Here is a 24,281-nt window from a genome sequence, read left to right as displayed (position 1 = left end):
TTCTCTTAAAAGAAAAAACCGTGAGTACAACACAGCTCTTGAAATTGTCTTCTTCGAAGGTTGCCCTCTTCTGAATTTTTTGGTCGATTTTTGACCCCCGAAATTTTCTGGAGGGCAGGCGCAATTTACAGAACTGCAAGTTGGTGAAAATTTAGTGACCTTTTGCAGTGAGTTCAAAGCTGCTGTTGTGGGATACGTCCACAAGGAGGTAGCATTTCTCCATTCCCCAATCTGGGTTCTAGGGCAGCAGAGCCTTTCTGGAAGTCATTGTCCAGGTTGTAAATTAGAATGGAATTTGCCTGGAGAAATCCCCATAAGTTTATGTCTCATTACTTCTTCTTGGTTTTTAAAATTTTTTAAATCTGGGTAAAGTTTAGAATAGTGTTTGTCCTAGGTGTACACAATCTAGTTCATTTGGACATTATGTATGTCTATTAATGTACAGATCCTCTTCCCATATAAAATATTACAGTGTTCCGTCGACCTCCCTTGCTATATGTTCGATCTTTTTGATACATGTATATAATATGTATTTGAATATGTATAGTAACACTAATCTTCATTTCTCAATTTCCCCCCTCCTTTCCTTTTAGATGAGCATAGTTTGTGTTCTACGCCTGTGAGTGTCTTTCTCTTTGGAAATATGTTCATCTGTGTCAGTTATTAGATAATGCCATAAGTGATAATATAAGATATAGGTCTTTTGCTTTCCGACCTACTTCATGTTTTGTGATTATCTCCAGGCTCATCTATGGTGCCTCAAAGAGCAGTGCTTCAATGTTTTCCATGGCTAATATTCCATTGTGTACATGGACCACTTCTTCTTGGTGCATTCCTCTGTTGATGGACATTTTCGTTGCTTCCAAGTGTTGCCTATGGTAAATATTGCTGGAGTGCAGGATTGCCAGCCTGCGATTTTTGATTTTCATTTTCTCAGGTGATAGACCCAGCAGTGGGTATGATTGATTGACTGGTATGGTAGCTCAACGTTTACCTTTTCAAGGCACCTCAATTGTGCTTTCATTAGTGGCTCTTACCACGTCCCCCTTAGAATCGAGGGTACGCATTTCTCCACAATCACGTCAGCATTTCTTGTTTGCAGCATTTTTCTTGATGGCCATTCTGACTGGTGTGAGCTGATAGGTTTTTGTAATTTGGGTTTACATGTCTGTAAAAATTCCTACAATTCATCATTTTTCCACGCCTTTTCCTTTTCTGTTAAAAGAAAAAAGAAAAAAAAGTGTGAGTACAATATACCTCTTCAAATTTTCTTTTTGGAAGGTTGCACTCTAGAATATTTTGGTCGATTTTCGACCTCAGTATTTTTTGGAGGGCAGGTGTCATTTACAGACCTGCAATTGGTGAATATTTAGTGACCTTTTGCAGTGGGTTTAAAGCTGCTGTTGTGGGAAACGGCCACAAGGATGCAGCATTTCTCCATTCCCAAATCTGGATACTAGGGCAGCAGAGCCGTTCTGGGAGTCGTTTGCCTAGGTTGTAAATTTGAATGGAATGTGCCAGGAGAACCCCCCATAAGTTTATGTCTCATTACTCCTAGTTGGTTGTTTTAATTTTTTCAATTGGGGTAATGGTTAGAATGTTGCTTGTCCAAGGTGTACATACTCTGGTTCATCTACATATTCTATATACCTATTTATGTAGAGACCCTCTTCCCGTGTAAATTATTACACAGTGTTCCGTAAACCTTCCTTGCTATATGGTCGGTCTTTTTGATATATGTATATAATATGAATTTGTATACATATGGTAACGCTAATCTTCATGTATCCATTCCCCCCACCTTTCCTTGTAGATAAGCATAGTTTTTTTTAATAAGTCTGTGATTGACTTTCTCAGTGGAAATATGTTCATTTGTGTCAGTTATTAGAGAACGCGTATAAGTGATATCATAGGATATAGGACTTTTGCTTTCCGACTTACCTCATGTCCTGTGATTATCTCCAAGATCATCTATGGTGTCTCAAAGAGCAGTGTTTCATTGTTTTCCATGGCTAGTATTCATTGTGTACATGGACCGCTTCTTCTTTTTCCTTTCATCTGTTGATGGACATTTTGGTTGCTTCACTGTCTTGTCTATTGTGAATAAGGCTGCAGTGCAGCTTTTGCAGCCCGGGTCTTCTTCATTCTGGTCTTCTCAGGTGAGAGGCCCATTGGTGCGCCTGCTGGATTGAATGGTACCTCAATTTTTCCTTTTCAACGCAGCTCCTTTCTGTTCTCATTATTAGCGTTTAACCCTTTTACATCTCACCAGCAGCTAGAAGGGTACACAGTTCTCTAAAACCTCTTCAGCATTGATTGTTTGTAGACTTTTTGCCAATGGTCAGTCGACGGGTGTGAGTTGAAAACTTTTTGTAGATTAGATTGCATGAGTCTAATACTTCCTGAGGTTGAGCTTTTATCCATTTTCCTTTCTTTAAAAAGAGAGTGAGTACAACTTACCTCTTCATACTAGCTTCGTGAACATTTTGCCTGTTTTGAATTTCTTTTATCCATTCCCTACCTCAGCACAATTTTGAGGGCAGGTGTCCTTTACAGCCCTGAGTCCTTGTGAATGGTAAGTGACCATTAGCTGTGGGTTAAAAGCTGCTCTTGCGGGAATCGGCCACAAGGCGGCAGCATTTCTCCTTTACCAAATCTGGTTACTAGGGCAACAGAGCCTTACTGGAAGTGGTGTTCTAGGTTGTAAATTAGAATGGAATGTGCGAGGAAAAAGCCCTTTAAGTTTATGTCTCATTACTTCTTGTTGGTATCTTTAACTTAATTTTTATTTCTTATCACAGCAAACTTGATTACAATGTTTTGTTTGTTCTAGGTGTGCAAGATGTGGTTCTTTCACACATAGACATATATCTATTTTTCTTCGGATCCTTTTCCCATGTAGGTTACGACACAATGTTGAGTAGTCTTCTCTTGGTATTGCGTAGGTCTTTGGTGATTATATATTTCACATATGTTTGTATCACTCTGTTAACCTCTATACGGTAATGTATCCAATCCTCACACCTTTCCATTTGGTGAACCATAAGTTTTTTTAATGAATCTATGATAGTGTTTCTCTGTGGAAATACCTTTGTTTGTATCATTTTTTAGGTAACACCTATATGTGATATGATAGGATATGTGTCTTTGGCTTTCTCACCTACACCAAGTTGCGTGATTACTTCTAGACTCATCTATGGTGCTGCAAATGGCATTGTTTCATTTTTTCACTAGCTCATATTCCATCTGTACATGTAGCAGTTCTTCATTGTCCACCCATCCGTCGTTGGACTTTTTGGTTACTTCCACATCTTGGCGATTGTTATACTATGCAATGCAGATTTGCGTACCTGTGTCCTTCCAATTCTGTCTTCTTAGGTTATAGGTCCAGGAATAGGTCTGCTGGATCATATGGTAGCTCAATGTTTACCTTTTAAAGGCACCTCTATTCCGTTCTCTTTAGTGGCTCTTTCCAGGTTACGTCCCACTTAAAGCGGAGGGTATGCATTTCTTCCCAGCACCTTCAGCATTTATTCTTTGTAGTTTTTGCTGATGGTTATTCTGAGTGGTGTGAGCTGATACCTCTTTGTGGTTGAATTTGCATGTGTCTCATAATGCGTTGAAATTGAGCTGTAAGACATGTCCTTTTTCTTTTTCCAGCTGTGATGAGAGCTTATTTCTTCAAAGTGTTTTCTTAAAGTATGTGTCACCATTTGAAATATTTTGGCCATTATCTCCCTCAAGACATTTTGAGGGCAGGTTTCATTTACAGCCCTGCAGTACTTGTTCATATGAAGTGACCATTAGCTCAGGCTTTAAACCTGCTTTTGCAGGTAACGGCCAGAGAGCGACAGCCTTTCTACGTTCCCCTTGCTGGCACTAGGGAAACAGTCCTACTGGCCAGTGGTGTTTTTCGGTTATAAATTAGAGTGCAATGTGCCCGGATAAACCCACAAATGTTGATGTCTCCTTGCTTTTGTTTGTTTTTAAATTTAATTTATATTTATTATTAGAGTAATATTCCATTGTGTACGTGGACCACTTCTTCTTGGTGCATTCCTCGGTTGATGGACATTTTCATTTCTTCCAAGTGCTGGCTATGGTAAATATTGCTGGCATACAGGTTTCCCAGCCTGTGACTTTTTGATTCTCATTTTCTCAGGTGATAGGCCAAGCAGTGGTTGTGATTGATGGACTGGTAGTTCAATGTTTCCCTTTTCAAAGCACCTACATTGTGTTTTCATTAGTGGCTCTTTACATGCCCCCCCTTACAACCGAGGGTACGCATTTCTCCACACTCCCTTCACCGTTTATTTTTTGCAGCATTTTTCCTAATGGCCATTCTGACTGCTGTGAGCTGATAGGGTTTTGTAATATGGGTATGCATGTCATGAAAATTTTTAAAATTCATCCTATTCCTATGCCTTTTTCTTTTCTCTTAAAAGAAAAAACCGTGAGTACAACACAGCTCTTGAAATTGTCTTCTTCGAAGGTTGCCCTCTTCTGAATTTTTTGGTCGATTTTTGACCCCCGAAATTTTCTGGAGGGCAGGCGCAATTTACAGAACTGCAAGTTGGTGAAAATTTAGTGACCTTTTGCAGTGAGTTCAAAGCTGCTGTTGTGGGATACGTCCACAAGGAGGTAGCATTTCTCCATTCCCCAATCTGGGTTCTAGGGCAGCAGAGCCTTTCTGGAAGTCATTGTCCAGGTTGTAAATTAGAATGGAATTTGCCTGGAGAAATCCCCATAAGTTTATGTCTCATTACTTCTTCTTGGTTTTTAAAATTTTTTAAATCTGGGTAAAGTTTAGAATAGTGTTTGTCCTAGGTGTACACAATCTAGTTCATTTGGACATTATGTATGTCTATTAATGTACAGATCCTCTTCCCATATAAAATATTACAGTGTTCCGTCGACCTCCCTTGCTATATGTTCGATCTTTTTGATACATGTATATAATATGTATTTGAATATGTATAGTAACACTAATCTTCATTTCTCAATTTCCCCCCTCCTTTCCTTTTAGATGAGCATAGTTTGTGTTCTACGCCTGTGAGTGTCTTTCTCTTTGGAAATATGTTCATCTGTGTCAGTTATTAGATAATGCCATAAGTGATAATATAAGATATAGGTCTTTTGCTTTCCGACCTCCTTCATGTTTTGTGATTATCTCCAGGCTCATCTATGGTGCCTCAAAGAGCAGTGCTTCAATGTTTTCCATGGCTAATATTCCATTGTGTACATGGACCACTTCTTCTTGGTGCATTCCTCTGTTGATGGACATTTTCGTTGCTTCCAAGTGTTGCCTATGGTAAATATTGCTGGAGTGCAGGATTGCCAGCCTGCGATTTTTGATTTTCATTTTCTCAGGTGATAGACCCAGCAGTGGGTATGATTGATTGACTGGTATGGTAGCTCAACGTTTACCTTTTCAAGGCACCTCAATTGTGCTTTCATTAGTGGCTCTTACCACGTCCCCCTTAGAATCGAGGGTACGCATTTCTCCACAATCACGTCAGCATTTCTTGTTTGCAGCATTTTTCTTGATGGCCATTCTGACTGGTGTGAGCTGATAGGTTTTTGTAATTTGGGTTTACATGTCTGTAAAAATTCCTACAATTCATCATTTTTCCACGCCTTTTCCTTTTCTGTTAAAAGAAAAAAGAAAAAAAAGTGTGAGTACAATATACCTCTTCAAATTTTCTTTTTGGAAGGTTGCACTCTAGAATATTTTGGTCGATTTTCGACCTCAGTATTTTTTGGAGGGCAGGTGTCATTTACAGACCTGCAATTGGTGAATATTTAGTGACCTTTTGCAGTGGGTTTAAAGCTGCTGTTGTGGGAAACGGCCACAAGGATGCAGCATTTCTCCATTCCCAAATCTGGGTACTAGGGCAGCAGAGCCGTTCTGGGAGTCGTTTGCCTAGGTTGTAAATTTGAATGGAATGTGCCAGGAGAACCCCCCATAAGTTTATGTCTCATTACTCCTAGTTGGTTGTTTTAATTTTTTCAATTGGGGTAATGGTTAGAATGTTGCTTGTCCAAGGTGTACATACTCTGGTTCATCTACATATTCTATATACCTATTTATGTAGAGACCCTCTTCCCGTGTAAATTATTACACAGTGTTCCGTAAACCTTCCTTGCTATATGGTCGGTCTTTTTGATATATGTATATAATATGAATTTGTATACATATGGTAACGCTAATCTTCATGTATCCATTCCCCCCACCTTTCCTTGTAGATAAGCATAGTTTTTTTTAATAAGTCTGTGATTGACTTTCTCAGTGGAAATATGTTCATTTGTGTCAGTTATTAGAGAACGCGTATAAGTGATATCATAGGATATAGGACTTTTGCTTTCCGACTTACCTCATGTCCTGTGATTATCTCCAAGATCATCTATGGTGTCTCAAAGAGCAGTGTTTCATTGTTTTCCATGGCTAGTATTCATTGTGTACATGGACCGCTTCTTCTTTTTCCTTTCATCTGTTGATGGACATTTTGGTTGCTTCACTGTCTTGTCTATTGTGAATAAGGCTGCAGTGCAGCTTTTGCAGCCCGGGTCTTCTTCATTCTGGTCTTCTCAGGTGAGAGGCCCATTGGTGCGCCTGCTGGATTGAATGGTACCTCAATTTTTCCTTTTCAACGCAGCTCCTTTCTGTTCTCATTATTAGCGTTTAACCCTTTTACATCTCACCAGCAGCTAGAAGGGTACACAGTTCTCTAAAACCTCTTCAGCATTGATTGTTTGTAGACTTTTTGCCAATGGTCAGTCGACGGGTGTGAGTTGAAAACTTTTTGTAGATTAGATTGCATGAGTCTAATACTTCCTGAGGTTGAGCTTTTATCCATTTTCCTTTCTTTAAAAAGAGAGTGAGTACAACTTACCTCTTCATACTAGCTTCGTGAACATTTTGCCTGTTTTGAATTTCTTTTATCCATTCCCTACCTCAGCACAATTTTGAGGGCAGGTGTCCTTTACAGCCCTGAGTCCTTGTGAATGGTAAGTGACCATTAGCTGTGGGTTAAAAGCTGCTCTTGCGGGAATCGGCCACAAGGCGGCAGCATTTCTCCTTTACCAAATCTGGTTACTAGGGCAACAGAGCCTTACTGGAAGTGGTGTTCTAGGTTGTAAATTAGAATGGAATGTGCGAGGAAAAAGCCCTTTAAGTTTATGTCTCATTACTTCTTGTTGGTATCTTTAACTTAATTTTTATTTCTTATCACAGCAAACTTGATTACAATGTTTTGTTTGTTCTAGGTGTGCAAGATGTGGTTCTTTCACACATAGACATATATCTATTTTTCTTCGGATCCTTTTCCCATGTAGGTTACGACACAATGTTGAGTAGTCTTCTCTTGGTATTGCGTAGGTCTTTGGTGATTATATATTTCACATATGTTTGTATCACTCTGTTAACCTCTATACGGTAATGTATCCAATCCTCACACCTTTCCATTTGGTGAACCATAAGTTTTTTTAATGAATCTATGATAGTGTTTCTCTGTGGAAATACCTTTGTTTGTATCATTTTTTAGGTAACACCTATATGTGATATGATAGGATATGTGTCTTTGGCTTTCTCACCTACACCAAGTTGCGTGATTACTTCTAGACTCATCTATGGTGCTGCAAATGGCATTGTTTCATTTTTTCACTAGCTCATATTCCATCTGTACATGTAGCAGTTCTTCATTGTCCACCCATCCGTCGTTGGACTTTTTGGTTACTTCCACATCTTGGCGATTGTTATACTATGCAATGCAGATTTGCGTACCTGTGTCCTTCCAATTCTGTCTTCTTAGGTTATAGGTCCAGGAATAGGTCTGCTGGATCATATGGTAGCTCAATGTTTACCTTTTAAAGGCACCTCTATTCCGTTCTCTTTAGTGGCTCTTTCCAGGTTACGTCCCACTTAAAGCGGAGGGTATGCATTTCTTCCCAGCACCTTCAGCATTTATTCTTTGTAGTTTTTGCTGATGGTTATTCTGAGTGGTGTGAGCTGATACCTCTTTGTGGTTGAATTTGCATGTGTCTCATAATGCGTTGAAATTGAGCTGTAAGACATGTCCTTTTTCTTTTTCCAGCTGTGATGAGAGCTTATTTCTTCAAAGTGTTTTCTTAAAGTATGTGTCACCATTTGAAATATTTTGGCCATTATCTCCCTCAAGACATTTTGAGGGCAGGTTTCATTTACAGCCCTGCAGTACTTGTTCATATGAAGTGACCATTAGCTCAGGCTTTAAACCTGCTTTTGCAGGTAACGGCCAGAGAGCGACAGCCTTTCTACGTTCCCCTTGCTGGCACTAGGGAAACAGTCCTACTGGCCAGTGGTGTTTTTCGGTTATAAATTAGAGTGCAATGTGCCCGGATAAACCCACAAATGTTGATGTCTCCTTGCTTTTGTTTGTTTTTAAATTTAATTTATATTTATTATTAGAGTAATAATCCATTGTGTACGTGGACCACTTCTTCTTGGTGCATTCCTCGGTTGATGGACATTTTCATTTCTTCCAAGTGCTGGCTATGGTAAATATTGCTGGCATACAGGTTTCCCAGCCTGTGACTTTTTGATTCTCATTTTCTCAGGTGATAGGCCAAGCAGTGGTTGTGATTGATGGACTGGTAGTTCAATGTTTCCCTTTTCAAAGCACCTACATTGTGTTTTCATTAGTGGCTCTTTACATGCCCCCCCTTACAACCGAGGGTACGCATTTCTCCACACTCCCTTCACCGTTTATTTTTTGCAGCATTTTTCCTAATGGCCATTCTGACTGCTGTGAGCTGATAGGGTTTTGTAATATGGGTATGCATGTCATGAAAATTTTTAAAATTCATCATATTCCTATGCCTTTTTCTTTTCTCTTAAAAGAAAAAACCGTGAGTACAACACAGCTCTTGAAATTGTCTTCTTCGAAGGTTGCCCTCTTCTGAATTTTTTGGTCGATTTTTGACCCCAGAAATTTTCTGGAGGGCAGGCGCAATTTACAGAACTGCAAGTTGGTGAAAATTTAGTGACCTTTTGCAGTGAGTTCAAAGCTGCTGTTGTGGGATACGTCCACAAGGAGGTAGCATTTCTCCATTCCCCAATCTGGGTTCTAGGGCAGCAGAGCCTTTCTGGAAGTCATTGTCCAGGTTGTAAATTAGAATGGAATTTGCCTGGAGAAATCCCCATAAGTTTATGTCTCATTACTTCTTCTTGGTTTTTAAAATTTTTTAAATCTGGGTAAAGTTTAGAATAGTGTTTGTCCTAGGTGTACACAATCTAGTTCATTTGGACATTATGTATGTCTATTAATGTACAGATCCTCTTCCCATATAAAATATTACAGTGTTCCGTCGACCTCCCTTGCTATATGTTCGATCTTTTTGATACATGTATATAATATGTATTTGAATATGTATAGTAACACTAATCTTCATTTCTCAATTTCCCCCCTCCTTTCCTTTTAGATGAGCATAGTTTGTGTTCTACGCCTGTGAGTGTCTTTCTCTTTGGAAATATGTTCATCTGTGTCAGTTATTAGATAATGCCATAAGTGATAATATAAGATATAGGTCTTTTGCTTTCCGACCTCCTTCATGTTTTGTGATTATCTCCAGGCTCATCTATGGTGCCTCAAAGAGCAGTGCTTCAATGTTTTCCATGGCTAATATTCCATTGTGTACATGGACCACTTCTTCTTGGTGCATTCCTCTGTTGATGGACATTTTCGTTGCTTCCAAGTGTTGCCTATGGTAAATATTGCTGGAGTGCAGGATTGCCAGCCTGCGATTTTTGATTTTCATTTTCTCAGGTGATAGACCCAGCAGTGGGTATGATTGATTGACTGGTATGGTAGCTCAACGTTTACCTTTTCAAGGCACCTCAATTGTGCTTTCATTAGTGGCTCTTACCACGTCCCCCTTAGAATCGAGGGTACGCATTTCTCCACAATCACGTCAGCATTTCTTGTTTGCAGCATTTTTCTTGATGGCCATTCTGACTGGTGTGAGCTGATAGGTTTTTGTAATTTGGGTTTACATGTCTGTAAAAATTCCTACAATTCATCATTTTTCCACGCCTTTTCCTTTTCTGTTAAAAGAAAAAAGAAAAAAAAGTGTGAGTACAATATACCTCTTCAAATTTTCTTTTTGGAAGGTTGCACTCTAGAATATTTTGGTCGATTTTCGACCTCAGTATCTTTTGGAGGGCAGGTGTCATTTACAGACCTGCAATTGGTGAATATTTAGTGACCTTTTGCAGTGGGTTTAAAGCTGCTGTTGTGGGAAACGGCCACAAGGATGCAGCATTTCTCCATTCCCAAATCTGGGTACTAGGGCAGCAGAGCCGTTCTGGAAGTCGTTTGCCTAGGTTGTAAATTTGAATGGAATGTGCCAGGAGAACCCCCCATAAGTTTATGTCTCATTACTCCTAGTTGGTTGGTTTAATTTTTTCAATTGGGGTAATGGTTAGAATGTTGCTTGTCCAAGGTGTACATACTCTGGTTCATCTACATATTCTATATACCTATTTATGTAGAGACCCTCTTCCCGTGTAAATTATTACACAGTGTTCCGTAAACCTTCCTTGCTATATGGTCGGTCTTTTTGATATATGTATATAATATGAATTTGTATACATATGGTAACGCTAATCTTCATGTATCCATTCCCCCCACCTTTCCTTGTAGATAAGCATAGTTTTTTTTAATAAGTCTGTGATTGACTTTCTCAGTGGAAATATGTTCATTTGTGTCAGTTATTAGAGAACGCGTATAAGTGATATCATAGGATATAGGACTTTTGCTTTCCGACTTACCTCATGTTCTGTGATTATCTCCAAGATCATCTATGGTGTCTCAAAGAGCAGTGTTTCATTGTTTTCCATGGCTAGTATTCATTGTGTACATGGACCGCTTCTTCTTTTTCCTTTCATCTGTTGATGGACATTTTGGTTGCTTCACTGTCTTGTCTATTGTGAATAAGGCTGCAGTGCAGCTTTTGCAGCCCGGGTCTTCTTCATTCTGGTCTTCTCAGGTGAGAGGCCCATTGGTGCGCCTGCTGGATTGAATGGTACCTCAATTTTTCCTTTTCAACGCAGCTCCTTTCTGTTCTCATTATTAGCGTTTAACCCTTTTACATCTCACCAGCAGCTAGAAGGGTACACAGTTCTCTAAAACCTCTTCAGCATTGATTGTTTGTAGACTTTTTGCCAATGGTCAGTCGACGGGTGTGAGTTGAAAACTTTTTGTAGATTAGATTGCATGAGTCTAATACTTCCTGAGGTTGAGCTTTTATCCATTTTCCTTTCTTTAAAAAGAGAGTGAGTACAACTTACCTCTTCATACTAGCTTCGTGAACATTTTGCCTGTTTTGAATTTCTTTTATCCATTCCCTACCTCAGCACAATTTTGAGGGCAGGTGTCCTTTACAGCCCTGAGTCCTTGTGAATGGTAAGTGACCATTAGCTGTGGGTTAAAAGCTGCTCTTGCGGGAATCGGCCACAAGGCGGCAGCATTTCTCCTTTACCAAATCTGGTTACTAGGGCAACAGAGCCTTACTGGAAGTGGTGTTCTAGGTTGTAAATTAGAATGGAATGTGCGAGGAAAAAGCCCTTTAAGTTTATGTCTCATTACTTCTTGTTGGTATCTTTAACTTAATTTTTATTTCTTATCACAGCAAACTTGATTACAATGTTTTGTTTGTTCTAGGTGTGCAAGATGTGGTTCTTTCACACATAGACATATATCTATTTTTCTTCGGATCCTTTTCCCATGTAGGTTACGACACAATGTTGAGTAGTCTTCTCTTGGTATTGCGTAGGTCTTTGGTGATTATATATTTCACATATGTTTGTATCACTCTGTTAACCTCTATACGGTAATGTATCCAATCCTCACACCTTTCCATTTGGTGAACCATAAGTTTTTTTAATGAATCTATGATAGTGTTTCTCTGTGGAAATACCTTTGTTTGTATCATTTTTTAGGTAACACCTATATGTGATATGATAGGATATGTGTCTTTGGCTTTCTCACCTACACCAAGTTGCGTGATTACTTCTAGACTCATCTATGGTGCTGCAAATGGCATTGTTTCATTTTTTCACTAGCTCATATTCCATCTGTACATGTAGCAGTTCTTCATTGTCCACCCATCCGTCGTTGGACTTTTTGGTTACTTCCACATCTTGGCGATTGTTATACTATGCAATGCAGATTTGCGTACCTGTGTCCTTCCAATTCTGTCTTCTTAGGTTATAGGTCCAGGAATAGGTCTGCTGGATCATATGGTAGCTCAATGTTTACCTTTTAAAGGCACCTCTATTCCGTTCTCTTTAGTGGCTCTTTCCAGGTTACGTCCCACTTAAAGCGGAGGGTATGCATTTCTTCCCAGCACCTTCAGCATTTATTCTTTGTAGTTTTTGCTGATGGTTATTCTGAGTGGTGTGAGCTGATACCTCTTTGTGGTTGAATTTGCATGTGTCTCATAATGCGTTGAAATTGAGCTGTAAGACATGTCCTTTTTCTTTTTCCAGCTGTGATGAGAGCTTATTTCTTCAAAGTGTTTTCTTAAAGTATGTGTCACCATTTGAAATATTTTGGCCATTATCTCCCTCAAGACATTTTGAGGGCAGGTTTCATTTACAGCCCTGCAGTACTTGTTCATATGAAGTGACCATTAGCTCAGGCTTTAAACCTGCTTTTGCAGGTAACGGCCAGAGAGCGACAGCCTTTCTACGTTCCCCTTGCTGGCACTAGGGAAACAGTCCTACTGGCCAGTGGTGTTTTTCGGTTATAAATTAGAGTGCAATGTGCCCGGATAAACCCACAAATGTTGATGTCTCCTTGCTTTTGTTTGTTTTTAAATTTAATTTATATTTATTATTAGAGTAATATTCCATTGTGTACGTGGACCACTTCTTCTTGGTGCATTCCTCGGTTGATGGACATTTTCATTTCTTCCAAGTGCTGGCTATGGTAAATATTGCTGGCATACAGGTTTCCCAGCCTGTGACTTTTTGATTCTCATTTTCTCAGGTGATAGGCCAAGCAGTGGTTGTGATTGATGGACTGGTAGTTCAATGTTTCCCTTTTCAAAGCACCTACATTGTGTTTTCATTAGTGGCTCTTTACATGCCCCCCCTTACAACCGAGGGTACGCATTTCTCCACACTCCCTTCACCGTTTATTTTTTGCAGCATTTTTCCTAATGGCCATTCTGACTGCTGTGAGCTGATAGGGTTTTGTAATATGGGTATGCATGTCATGAAAATTTTTAAAATTCATCCTATTCCTATGCCTTTTTCTTTTCTCTTAAAAGAAAAAACCGTGAGTACAACACAGCTCTTGAAATTGTCTTCTTCGAAGGTTGCCCTCTTCTGAATTTTTTGGTCGATTTTTGACCCCCGAAATTTTCTGGAGGGCAGGCGCAATTTACAGAACTGCAAGTTGGTGAAAATTTAGTGACCTTTTGCAGTGAGTTCAAAGCTGCTGTTGTGGGATACGTCCACAAGGAGGTAGCATTTCTCCATTCCCCAATCTGGGTTCTAGGGCAGCAGAGCCTTTCTGGAAGTCATTGTCCAGGTTGTAAATTAGAATGGAATTTGCCTGGAGAAATCCCCATAAGTTTATGTCTCATTACTTCTTCTTGGTTTTTAAAATTTTTTAAATCTGGGTAAAGTTTAGAATAGTGTTTGTCCTAGGTGTACACAATCTAGTTCATTTGGACATTATGTATGTCTATTAATGTACAGATCCTCTTCCCATATAAAATATTACAGTGTTCCGTCGACCTCCCTTGCTATATGTTCGATCTTTTTGATACATGTATATAATATGTATTTGAATATGTATAGTAACACTAATCTTCATTTCTCAATTTCCCCCCTCCTTTCCTTTTAGATGAGCATAGTTTGTGTTCTACGCCTGTGAGTGTCTTTCTCTTTGGAAATATGTTCATCTGTGTCAGTTATTAGATAATGCCATAAGTGATAATATAAGATATAGGTCTTTTGCTTTCCGACCTACTTCATGTTTTGTGATTATCTCCAGGCTCATCTATGGTGCCTCAAAGAGCAGTGCTTCAATGTTTTCCATGGCTAATATTCCATTGTGTACATGGACCACTTCTTCTTGGTGCATTCCTCTGTTGATGGACATTTTCGTTGCTTCCAAGTGTTGCCTATGGTAAATATTGCTGGAGTGCAGGATTGCCAGCCTGCGATTTTTGATTTTCATTTTCTCAGGTGATAGACCCAGCAGTGGGTATGATTGATTGACTGGTATGGTAGCTCAACGTTTACCTTTTCAAGGCACCTCAATTGTGCTTTCATTAGTGGCTCTTACCACGTCCCCCTTAGAATCGAGGGTACGCATTTCTCCACAATCACGTCAGCATTTCTTGTTTGCAGCATTTTTCTTGATGGCCATTCTGACTGGTGTGAGCTGATAGGTTTTTGTAATTTGGGTTTACATGTCTGTAAAAATTCCTACAATTCATCATTTTTCCACGCCTTTTCCTTTTCTGTTAAAAGAAAAAAGAAAAAAAAGTGTGAGTACAATATACCTCTTCAAATTTTCTTTTTGGAAGGTTGCACTCTAGAATATTTTGGTCGATTTTCGACCTCAGTATTTTTTGGAGGGCAGGTGTCATTTACAGACCTGCAATTGGTGAATATTTAGTGACCTTTTGCAGTGGGTTTAAAGCTGCTGTTGTGGGAAACGGCCACAAGGATGCAGCATTTCTCCATTCCCAAATCTGGATACTAGGGCAGCAGAGCCGTTCTGGGAGTCGTTTGCCTAGGTTGTAAATTTGAATGGAATGTGCCAGGAGAACCCCCCATAAGTTTATGTCTCATTACTCCTAGTTGGTTGTTTTAATTTTTTCAATTGGGGTAATGGTTAGAATGTTGCTTGTCCAAGGTGTACATACTCTGGTTCATCTACATATTCTATATACCTATTTATGTAGAGACCCTCTTCCCGTGTAAATTATTACACAGTGTTCCGTAAACCTTCCTTGCTATATGGTCGGTCTTTTTGATATATGTATATAATATGAATTTGTATACATATGGTAACGCTAATCTTCATGTATCCATTCCCCCCACCTTTCCTTGTAGATAAGCATAGTTTTTTTTAATAAGTCTGTGATTGACTTTCTCAGTGGAAATATGTTCATTTGTGTCAGTTATTAGAGAACGCGTATAAGTGATATCATAGGATATAGGACTTTTGCTTTCCGACTTACCTCATGTCCTGTGATTATCTCCAAGATCATCTATGGTGTCTCAAAGAGCAGTGTTTCATTGTTTTCCATGGCTAGTATTCATTGTGTACATGGACCGCTTCTTCTTTTTCCTTTCATCTGTTGATGGACATTTTGGTTGCTTCACTGTCTTGTCTATTGTGAATAAGGCTGCAGTGCAGCTTTTGCAGCCCGGGTCTTCTTCATTCTGGTCTTCTCAGGTGAGAGGCCCATTGGTGCGCCTGCTGGATTGAATGGTACCTCAATTTTTCCTTTTCAACGCAGCTCCTTTCTGTTCTCATTATTAGCGTTTAACCCTTTTACATCTCACCAGCAGCTAGAAGGGTACACAGTTCTCTAAAACCTCTTCAGCATTGATTGTTTGTAGACTTTTTGCCAATGGTCAGTCGACGGGTGTGAGTTGAAAACTTTTTGTAGATTAGATTGCATGAGTCTAATACTTCCTGAGGTTGAGCTTTTATCCATTTTCCTTTCTTTAAAAAGAGAGTGAGTACAACTTACCTCTTCATACTAGCTTCGTGAACATTTTGCCTGTTTTGAATTTCTTTTATCCATTCCCTACCTCAGCACAATTTTGAGGGCAGGTGTCCTTTACAGCCCTGAGTCCTTGTGAATGGTAAGTGACCATTAGCTGTGGGTTAAAAGCTGCTCTTGCGGGAATCGGCCACAAGGCGGCAGCATTTCTCCTTTACCAAATCTGGTTACTAGGGCAACAGAGCCTTACTGGAAGTGGTGTTCTAGGTTGTAAATTAGAATGGAATGTGCGAGGAAAAAGCCCTTTAAGTTTATGTCTCATTACTTCTTGTTGGTATCTTTAACTTAATTTTTATTTCTTATCACAGCAAACTTGATTACAATGTTTTGTTTGTTCTAGGTGTGCAAGATGTGGTTCTTTCACACATAGACATATATCTATTTTTCTTCGGATCCTTTTCCCATGTAGGTTACGACACAATGTTGAGTAGTCTTCTCTTGGTATTGCGTAGGTCTTTGGTGATTATATATTTCACATATGTTTGTATCACTCTGTTAACCTCTATACGGTAATGTATCCAATCCTCACACCTTTCCATTTGGTGAACCATAAGTTTTTTTAATGAATCTATGATAGTGTTTCTCTGTGGAAATACCTTTGTTTGTATCATTTTTTAGGTAACACCTATATGTGATATGATAGGATATGTGTCTTTGGCTTTCTCACCTACACCAAGTTGCGTGATTACTTCTAGACTCATCTATGGTGCTGCAAATGGCATTGTTTCATTTTTTCACTAGCTCATATTCCATCTGTACATGTAGCAGTTCTTCATTGTCCACCCATCCGTCGTTGGACTTTTTGGTTACTTCCACATCTTGGCGATTGTTATACTATGCAATGCAGATTTGCGTACCTGTGTCCTTCCAATTCTGTCTTCTTAGGTTATAGGTCCAGGAATAGGTCTGCTGGATCATATGGTAGCTCAATGTTTACCTTTTAAAGGCACCTCTATTCCGTTCTCTTTAGAGAACGTTTTCCAGGTTACGTCCCACTTAAAGCGGAGGGTATGCATTTCTTCCCAGCACCTTCAGCATTTATTCTTTGTAGTTTTTGCTGATGGTTATTCTGAGTGGTGTGAGCTGATACCTCTTTGTGGTTGAATTTGCATGTGTCTCATAATGCGTTGAAATTGAGCTGTAAGACATGTCCTTTTTCTTTTTCCAGCTGTGATGAGAGCTTATTTCTTCAAAGTGTTTTCTTAAAGTATGTGTCACCATTTGAAATATTTTGGCCATTATCTCCCTCAAGACATTTTGAGGGCAGGTTTCATTTACAGCCCTGCAGTACTTGTTCATATGAAGTGACCATTAGCTCAGGCTTTAAACCTGCTTTTGCAGGTAACGGCCAGAGAGCGACAGCCTTTCTACGTTCCCCTTGCTGGCACTAGGGAAACAGTCCTACTGGCCAGTGGTGTTTTTCGGTTATAAATTAGAGTGCAATGTGCCCGGATAAACCCACAAATGTTGATGTCTCCTTGCTTTTGTTTGTTTTTAAATTTAATTTATATTTATTATTAGAGTAATATTCCATTGTGTACGTGGACCACTTCTTCTTGGTGCATTCCTCGGTTGATGGACATTTTCATTTCTTCCAAGTGCTGGCTATGGTAAATATTGCTGGCATACAGGTTTCCCAGCCTGTGACTTTTTGATTCTCATTTTCTCAGGTGATAGGCCAAGCAGTGGTTGTGATTGATGGACTGGTAGTTCAATGTTTCCCTTTTCAAAGCACCTACATTGTGTTTTCATTAGTGGCTCTTTACATGCCCCCCCTTACAACCGAGGGTACGCATTTCTCCACACTCCCTTCACCGTTTATTTTTTGCAGCATTTTTCCTAATGGCCATTCTGACTGCTGTGAGCTGATAGGGTTTTGTAATATGGGTATGCATGTCATGAAAATTTTTAAAATTCATCCTATTCCTATGCCTTTTTCTTTTCTCTTAAAAGAAAAAACCGTGAGTACAACACAGCTCTTGAAATTGTCTTCTTCGAAGGTTGCCCTCTTCTGAATTTTTTGGTCGATTTTTGACCCCAGAAATTTTCTGGAGGGCAGGCGCAATTTACAGAACTGCAAGTTGGTGAAAATTTAGTGACCTTTTGCAGTGAGTTCAAAGCTGCTGTTGTGGGATACGTCCACAAGGAGGTAGCATTTCTCCATTCCCCAATCTGGGTTCTAGGGCAGCAGAGCCTTTCTGGAAGTCATTGTCCAGGTTGTAAATTAGAATGGAATTTGCCTGGAGAAATCCCCATAAGTTTATGTCTCATTACTTCTTCTTGGTTTTTAAAATTTTTTAAATCTGGGTAAAGTTTAGAATAGTGTTTGTCCTAGGTGTACACAATCTAGTTCATTTGGACATTATGTATGTCTATTAATGTACAGATCCTCTTCCCATATAAAATATTACAGTGTTCCGTCGACCTCCCTTGCTATATGTTCGATCTTTTTGATACATGTATATAATATGTATTTGAATATGTATAGTAACACTAATCTTCATTTCTCAATTTCCCCCCTCCTTTCCTTTTAGATGAGCATAGTTTGTGTTCTACGCCTGTGAGTGTCTTTCTCTTTGGAAATATGTTCATCTGTGTCAGTTATTAGATAATGCCATAAGTGATAATATAAGATATAGGTCTTTTGCTTTCCGACCTACTTCATGTTTTGTGATTATCTCCAGGCTCATCTATGGTGCCTCAAAGAGCAGTGCTTCAATGTTTTCCATGGCTAATATTCCATTGTGTACATGGACCACTTCTTCTTGGTGCATTCCTCTGTTGATGGACATTTTCGTTGCTTCCAAGTGTTGCCTATGGTAAATATTGCTGGAGTGCAGGATTGCCAGCCTGCGATTTTTGATTTTCATTTTCTCAGGTGATAGACCCAGCAGTGGGTATGATTGATTGACTGGTATGGTAGCTCAACGTTTACCTTTTCAAGGCACCTCAATTGTGCTTTCATTAGTGGCTCTTACCACGTCCCCCTTAGAATCGAGGGTACGCATTTCTCCACAATCACGTCAGCATTTCTTGTTTGCAGCATTTTTCTTGATGGCCATTCTGACTGGTGTGAGCTGATAGGTTTTTGTAATTTGGGTTTACATGTCTGTAAAAATTCCTACAATTCATCCTTTTTCCACGCCTTTTCCTTTTCTGTTAAAAGAAAAAAGAAAAAAAAGTGTGAGTACAATATACCTCTTCAAATTTTCTTTTTGGAAGGTTGCACTCTAGAATATTTTGGTCGATTTTCGACCTCAGTATTTTTTGGAGGGCAGGTGTCATTTACAGACCTGCAATTGGTGAATATTTAGTGACCTTTTGCAGTGGGTTTAAAGCTGCTGTTGTGGGAAACGGCCACAAGGATGCAGCATTTCTCCATTCCCAAATCTGGGTACTAGGGCAGCAGAGCCGTTCTGGGAGTCGTTTGCCTAGGTTGTAAATTTGAATGGAATGTGCCAGGAGAACCCCCCATAAGTTTATGTCTCATTACTCCTAGTTGGTTGTTTTAATTTTTTCAATTGGGGTAATGGTTAGAATGTTGCTTGTCCAAGGTGTACATACTCTGGTTCATCTACATATTCTATATACCTATTTATGTAGAGACCCTCTTCCCGTGTAAATTATTACACAGTGTTCCGTAAACCTTCCTTGCTATATGGTCGGTCTTTTTGATATATGTATATAATATGAATTTGTATACATATGGTAACGCTAATCTTCATGTATCCATTCCCCCCACCTTTCCTTGTAGATAAGCATAGTTTTTTTTAATAAGTCTGTGATTGACTTTCTCAGTGGAAATATGTTCATTTGTGTCAGTTATTAGAGAACGCGTATAAGTGATATCATAGGATATAGGACTTTTGCTTTCCGACTTACCTCATGTCCTGTGATTATCTCCAAGATCATCTATGGTGTCTCAAAGAGCAGTGTTTCATTGTTTTCCATGGCTAGTATTCATTGTGTACATGGACCGCTTCTTCTTTTTCCTTTCATCTGTTGATGGACATTTTGGTTGCTTCACTGTCTTGTCTATTGTGAATAAGGCTGCAGTGCAGCTTTTGCAGCCCGGGTCTTCTTCATTCTGGTCTTCTCAGGTGAGAGGCCCATTGGTGCGCCTGCTGGATTGAATGGTACCTCAATTTTTCCTTTTCAACGCAGCTCCTTTCTGTTCTCATTATTAGCGTTTAACCCTTTTACATCTCACCAGCAGCTAGAAGGGTACACAGTTCTCTAAAACCTCTTCAGCATTGATTGTTTGTAGACTTTTTGCCAATGGTCAGTCGACGGGTGTGAGTTGAAAACTTTTTGTAGATTAGATTGCATGAGTCTAATACTTCCTGAGGTTGAGCTTTTATCCATTTTCCTTTCTTTAAAAAGAGAGTGAGTACAACTTACCTCTTCATACTAGCTTCGTGAACATTTTGCCTGTTTTGAATTTCTTTTATCCATTCCCTACCTCAGCACAATTTTGAGGGCAGGTGTCCTTTACAGCCCTGAGTCCTTGTGAATGGTAAGTGACCATTAGCTGTGGGTTAAAAGCTGCTCTTGCGGGAATCGGCCACAAGGCGGCAGCATTTCTCCTTTACCAAATCTGGTTACTAGGGCAACAGAGCCTTACTGGAAGTGGTGTTCTAGGTTGTAAATTAGAATGGAATGTGCGAGGAAAAAGCCCTTTAAGTTTATGTCTCATTACTTCTTGTTGGTATCTTTAACTTAATTTTTATTTCTTATCACAGCAAACTTGATTACAATGTTTTGTTTGTTCTAGGTGTGCAAGATGTGGTTCTTTCACACATAGACATATATCTATTTTTCTTCGGATCCTTTTCCCATGTAGGTTACGACACAATGTTGAGTAGTCTTCTCTTGGTATTGCGTAGGTCTTTGGTGATTATATATTTCACATATGTTTGTATCACTCTGTTAACCTCTATACGGTAATGTATCCAATCCTCACACCTTTCCATTTGGTGAACCATAAGTTTTTTTAATGAATCTATGATAGTGTTTCTCTGTGGAAATACCTTTGTTTGTATCATTTTTTAGGTAACACCTATATGTGATATGATAGGATATGTGTCTTTGGCTTTCTCACCTACACCAAGTTGCGTGATTACTTCTAGACTCATCTATGGTGCTGCAAATGGCATTGTTTCATTTTTTCACTAGCTCATATTCCATCTGTACATGTAGCAGTTCTTCATTGTCCACCCATCCGTCGTTGGACTTTTTGGTTACTTCCACATCTTGGCGATTGTTATACTATGCAATGCAGATTTGCGTACCTGTGTCCTTCCAATTCTGTCTTCTTAGGTTATAGGTCCAGGAATAGGTCTGCTGGATCATATGGTAGCTCAATGTTTACCTTTTAAAGGCACCTCTATTCCGTTCTCTTTAGTGGCTCTTTCCAGGTTACGTCCCACTTAAAGCGGAGGGTATGCATTTCTTCCCAGCACCTTCAGCATTTATTCTTTGTAGTTTTTGCTGATGGTTATTCTGAGTGGTGTGAGCTGATACCTCTTTGTGGTTGAATTTGCATGTGTCTCATAATGCGTTGAAATTGAGCTGTAAGACATGTCCTTTTTCTTTTTCCAGCTGTGATGAGAGCTTATTTCTTCAAAGTGTTTTCTTAAAGTATGTGTCACCATTTGAAATATTTTGGCCATTATCTCCCTCAAGACATTTTGAGGGCAGGTTTCATTTACAGCCCTGCAGTACTTGTTCATATGAAGTGACCATTAGCTCAGGCTTTAAACCTGCTTTTGCAGGTAACGGCCAGAGAGCGACAGCCTTTCTACGTTCCCCTTGCTGGCACTAGGGAAACAGTCCTACTGGCCAGTGGTGTTTTTCGGTTATAAATTAGAGTGCAATGTGCCCGGATAAACCCACAAATGTTGATGTCTCCTTGCTTTTGTTTGTTTTTAAATTTAATTTATATTTATTATTAGAGTAATATTCCATTGTGTACGTGGACCACTTCTTCTTGGTGCATTCCTCGGTTGATGGACATTTTCATTTCTTCCAAGTGCTGGCTATGGTAAATATTGCTGGCATACAGGTTTCCCAGCCTGTGACTTTTTGATTCTCATTTTCTCAGGTGATAGGCCAAGCAGTGGTTGTGATTGATGGACTGGTAGTTCAATGTTTCCCTTTTCAAAGCACCTACATTGTGTTTTCATTAGTGGCTCTTTACATGCCCCCCCTTACAACCGAGGGTACGCATTTCTCCACACTCCCTTCACCGTTTATTTTTTGCAGCATTTTTCCTAATGGCCATTCTGACTGCTGTGAGCTGATAGGGTTTTGTAATATGGGTATGCATGTCATGAAAATTTTTAAAATTCATCCTATTCCTATGCCTTTTTCTTTTCTCTTAAAAGAAAAAACCGTGAGTACAACACAGCTCTTGAAATTGTCTTCTTCGAAGGTTGCCCTCTTCTGAATTTTTTGGTCGATTTTTGACCCCAGAAATTTTCTGGAGGGCAGGCGCAATTTACAGAACTGCAAGTTGGTGAAAATTTAGTGACCTTTTGCAGTGAGTTCAAAGCTGCTGTTGTGGGATACGTCCACAAGGAGGTAGCATTTCTCCATTCCCCAATCTGGGTTCTAGGGCAGCAGAGCCTTTCTGGAAGTCATTGTCCAGGTTGTAAATTAGAATGGAATTTGCCTGGAGAAATCCCCATAAGTTTATGTCTCATTACTTCTTCTTGGTTTTTAAAATTTTTTAAATCTGGGTAAAGTTTAGAATAGTGTTTGTCCTAGGTGTACACAATCTAGTTCATTTGGACATTATGTATGTCTATTAATGTACAGATCCTCTTCCCATATAAAATATTACAGTGTTCCGTCGACCTCCCTTGCTATATGTTCGATCTTTTTGATACATGTATATAATATGTATTTGAATATGTATAGTAACACTAATCTTCATTTCTCAATTTCCCCCCTCCTTTCCTTTTAGATGAGCATAGTTTGTGTTCTACGCCTGTGAGTGTCTTTCTCTTTGGAAATATGTTCATCTGTGTCAGTTATTAGATAATGCCATAAGTGATAATATAAGATATAGGTCTTTTGCTTTCCGACCTACTTCATGTTTTGTGATTATCTCCAGGCTCATCTATGGTGCCTCAAAGAGCAGTGCTTCAATGTTTTCCATGGCTAATATTCCATTGTGTACATGGACCACTTCTTCTTGGTGCATTCCTCTGTTGATGGACATTTTCGTTGCTTCCAAGTGTTGCCTATGGTAAATATTGCTGGAGTGCAGGATTGCCAGCCTGCGATTTTTGATTTTCATTTTCTCAGGTGATAGACCCAGCAGTGGGTATGATTGATTGACTGGTATGGTAGCTCAACGTTTACCTTTTCAAGGCACCTCAATTGTGCTTTCATTAGTGGCTCTTACCACGTCCCCCTTAGAATCGAGGGTACGCATTTCTCCACAATCACGTCAGCATTTCTTGTTTGCAGCATTTTTCTTGATGGCCATTCTGACTGGTGTGAGCTGATAGGTTTTTGTAATTTGGGTTTACATGTCTGTAAAAATTCCTACAATTCATCATTTTTCCACGCCTTTTCCTTTTCTGTTAAAAGAAAAAAGAAAAAAAAGTGTGAGTACAATATACCTCTTCAAATTTTCTTTTTGGAAGGTTGCACTCTAGAATATTTTGGTCGATTTTCGACCTCAGTATTTTTTGGAGGGCAGGTGTCATTTACAGACCTGCAATTGGTGAATATTTAGTGACCTTTTGCAGTGGGTTTAAAGCTGCTGTTGTGGGAAACGGCCACAAGGATGCAGCATTTCTCCATTCCCAAATCTGGGTACTAGGGCAGCAGAGCCGTTCTGGGAGTCGTTTGCCTAGGTTGTAAATTTGAATGGAATGTGCCAGGAGAACCCCCCATAAGTTTATGTCTCATTACTCCTAGTTGGTTGTTTTAATTTTTTCAATTGGGGTAATGGTTAGAATGTTGCTTGTCCAAGGTGTACATACTCTGGTTCATCTACATATTCTATATACCTATTTATGTAGAGACCCTCTTCCCGTGTAAATTATTACACAGTGTTCCGTAAACCTTCCTTGCTATATGGTCGGTCTTTTTGATATATGTATATAATATGAATTTGTATACATATGGTAACGCTAATCTTCATGTATCCATTCCCCCCACCTTTCCTTGTAGATAAGCATAGTTTTTTTTAATAAGTCTGTGATTGACTTTCTCAGTGGAAATATGTTCATTTGTGTCAGTTATTAGAGAACGCGTATAAGTGATATCATAGGATATAGGACTTTTGCTTTCCGACTTACCTCATGTTCTGTGATTATCTCCAAGATCATCTATGGTGTCTCAAAGAGCAGTGTTTCATTGTTTTCCATGGCTAGTATTCATTGTGTACATGGACCGCTTCTTCTTTTTCCTTTCATCTGTTGATGGACATTTTGGTTGCTTCACTGTCTTGTCTATTGTGAATAAGGCTGCAG

This window comes from Balaenoptera ricei, chromosome 7 (assembly GCF_028023285.1).
Source record: "Balaenoptera ricei isolate mBalRic1 chromosome 7, mBalRic1.hap2, whole genome shotgun sequence".
Taxonomy (NCBI): Eukaryota; Metazoa; Chordata; class Mammalia; order Artiodactyla; family Balaenopteridae; genus Balaenoptera; species Balaenoptera ricei.
This window is presented reverse-complemented; position numbering follows the sequence as displayed.